Below are 3,395 nucleotides of genomic sequence, written 5' to 3'. Positions count from 1 at the left end.
ACAGTCTCCTTCCATTACTGGGGCTAGAGTGCCATGACATCAGCCTAGCTCACAGCAACCTCAAACTCCTGGGCTCAAGTGATCCTCCTGCCTCAGCCTCCCGAGTAGCTGGGACTATAGGCGCCTACCACCACACCTGGTTAATTTTTTTCTATTTTTAGTATAGAATGGGGTCTTGCTGTTGCTCAGGCTGGTCTCGATCTCCTGAGCTCAAGCGATCCTCCGGCCTCGGCCTCCAAGAGTGCTAGGGCTCACTTCCCACCTTAAAGTCAAGAATACCACTTCAGACCGGCGGGGCGGGGGCGCGCACTGCAACAGGATGCCTTGCCCCAGGCCATGGGCGGGGACATGCGGCAGCTGAACCAGCTGGGCGTGCAGCAGTTCTCAGCCCTGACAGAAGTGCTTTTCCACTTCCTAACTGAGCCAAAAAAGGTAGAAAGGTTTCTGGCTCAGCTCTCTGAATTTGTCACCACCAATCAGATCAGTTTTGGCCCCCTCAGAAGCATTGTGAAAAGCCTCCTCCTGGTTCCAAATGGTGCACTGAAGAAGAGTCTTACAGCTGAGCAGGTCCAGGCAGATTTCATAACTCTGGGTCTTAGTGAGGAAAAAGCCACTTACTTTTCTGCAAAGTGGAAGAGGAATGCCCCCACCCTTGCCCGATGGGCCATGGGTCAGACTCTGATGATTAACCAGCTCATAGATATGGAGTGGAAATTTGGAGTGACATCTGGGAGCAGCGAATTGGAGAAAGTGGGAAGTGTATTTTTACAATTAAAGTTCGTGGTTAAGAAAGGAAATCAAACTGAAAATTTATATATAGAATTAACTTTGCCTCAGTGCTAGAGCTTCCTTCACGAGATGGAGCGAGTCAGAGCTTAGATCATACAGGAGATGTCCGTAATATTAGCCCTGTAAAGAAAGCCTAGCCAGAGTATTCAGTTTTTGTCCATAAATATTACATTTTACCTGTATGTTCCAACTTTTGTTTTTAGTAATTTCCCATCATTTTAGTGTTTGAATAAAATGCTACTTTCATTTTACAAAATCATTTTGGACATTTTCTTTACTTAATTCCTACATATTAAAGTGAAGTTTACCAATAATCAGGTGATTTGTCTGTCATAGCAAATGAGCAGTGACACAAAATATCTTGATTTCATCATCATATGTTTCCTTGAGGTACAAGATAGTCCGGGTTCTAAGAACTTGGTCCCAGGTTCCAGGATCTTCCACTGCTAGTTGTGTGGCCTGAGGGAACTTATTAAATCTCTTGGTGCCTAAGTTCCTTCCTGGGCCAAAGAGGAATAATAATGGTGTATATACGAGAGGGTGGTTATGAGCATTTGAAAGAGATCACATATGTAAAACACCTAGATTGTTCCATGGTAGCACTCACAGGCTTCTTGTTAGAAAAATGTCAAGAATTATGAAATCTGTGGATTCAGACAACACTTCTGTACTAACTATCTTACTTTTCACCGTTTGATTTTTGAAGTGAGTGGTCTGTGCTGTGCTAACAGTGAGAAGAAACTTCTCTCCAGAGATTTTGTTCCTTAAACTAAAACTTAGCTTTAATGCAGAAAAATAGAATTCTTTATTCATGGTTTGATATATAACTAGGCAGTAATCTCTTATGGACAATGAGTAAAATACTTATTTTTTATAAGTGGATGTTATTTTAGCGTTAAAAACATATGTACGGGATTAGAGACAGCAAGAGGTTGTGGTGTAGGAGGTGTGGTGTGTGTTTATGAAAGAGCAACATGAAGGAAATAGGCTGAGCAATATGTAAGTGAATGTATTTACATGTATTGGAATGTATTCCCATAAAATGTCATTTATAGAAATAGAGGGGTCAGATTTGGCCGTGGGCCACCATAAAGCCTGTCTCAAGCTCAAGGACAATCAGGAATATCCTAGAAGAACTTCTATACTAGGTAACAGGTTGGATAAATGTCACCTTCTCTTCAAAGCCTTTTGTAGCTCTCCCAGACTTAGTGGCCTCTGTCTTCCCGCAGCAGGCTGTACACGCTGTACTGTAGCATCTCTGTGCTACTGTTCATTAATAGGGTGTTAGGAAAAATGAGACAAGGTATTAAAAAAAAACAAGCTTTGCTTTTTGCCACTGGCAGTCTTTTCTGTGCTAGAAAATGAATCTGTTTTCTCTTAGTGGGAGGGTCAGTGAAATAAGATATGTATTAGTTCTTTGAGAACGTTAAAGCACTGCTTACAGACTACAAATATCCCTGTGTGTATTTTTCTCTTCAAGTGGTATCAGTCTGCAGATTTCTTGTTGTTACCAATACATTTCTACTTGAAATGGTTAAATGGCAGGGAGTAAAGCTGAATTGTGCAGAAAAACCACACTGCTGCTCTGTAGCAAATAGGGATTTGCCTCAATTAGCTTTCTTTTAAAAAGACACTTCAATTAATGTTTCCATTTTGTAAAGTAGCTTTCTTTATCTTTGAAAATAGTTTGATCTTGGCTCATTAGTTGGTCCGGGTAAAGGCCCAGACTCGAGTCCTAAGCTTTTAATTCTAAAGGAGATTATGTAATCTAGAGACTGAAAGTTAAATTTTATGTCTTCTTCTTGAAAATGAAGAGTTTTTATTTTTAACAAGTTTTACACTGGTTTGGTTTTCAACATGAAAGATAATAGCTATCATTCTTGGGCTTTTATCATTTGTCAACATTGGTCTACGTGCTGTATGCAAGTTATCTAATTTGATCCTCCACAAGCCCTGTGAGAGAAAGTAGTATTGTTCCTCATTTACAGCTGGGGAAACTGAGGTCCTGAAAATACTGTTAATTGCTTAATTTACAAAATTCTTAAAAGGTGACACTAAAATTTAAATATGGATCTGATTCCAGAGTCCATGCTCTTAAACGCTATCTCATTGCATGAAAGTGGTACAATGCATCGGGCTTAAAAATTGATTATGATTACTTATTTAATATAGTCCTGGTGTGAGACCTTCAGTGAATGATTATATCCACAGTCATAGCAGCTAAGTATAATGGAGACAGCATGAGCGTTAGAGACAGAATACTTGAATTTAAAATTTTAACTCTGCTAGTTACAGTTCTGTGACTTTGGCAAGTCCATTTACCTCTCCTGAGCCTATTATCTCCTCATTCAAAAATACATCGATAAAACCATCTCTCTCAGGTAGCAGTGGTGAAGACCCAATGCATAATGTTTCTAAGTGCTTTGTAAATGCTTTTGAAAGATATGTAAATGAGTTGATATCTGTATTTGGCCATTTGCCATAGACTTTGAGTAGTAAATTTTCTGAGTGCTTTTAAAATATGATTTGCTTTATAGAAAGTAGTGAGTTTCCAGGGAACATCTATTGAATTACAGAGCAATCTATTACATAAGGAAGTTCTACTC

At 39.4% G+C, this 3,395-nt stretch overlaps 1 pseudogene; it reads left to right on the top strand.

Moving 5' to 3' along the window:
* The first annotated feature begins 336 nt into the window (after positions 1–336).
* Positions 337–852, top strand: LOC138395711 (COMM domain-containing protein 7 pseudogene; annotated as a pseudogene).
* Positions 853–3,395: the final 2,543 nt, after the last annotated feature.

The sequence above is a fragment of the Eulemur rufifrons genome, chromosome 15, assembly GCF_041146395.1.
Source record: "Eulemur rufifrons isolate Redbay chromosome 15, OSU_ERuf_1, whole genome shotgun sequence".
NCBI lineage: Eukaryota > Metazoa > Chordata > Mammalia > Primates > Lemuridae > Eulemur > Eulemur rufifrons.
This window is presented reverse-complemented; position numbering and strand designations above follow the sequence as displayed.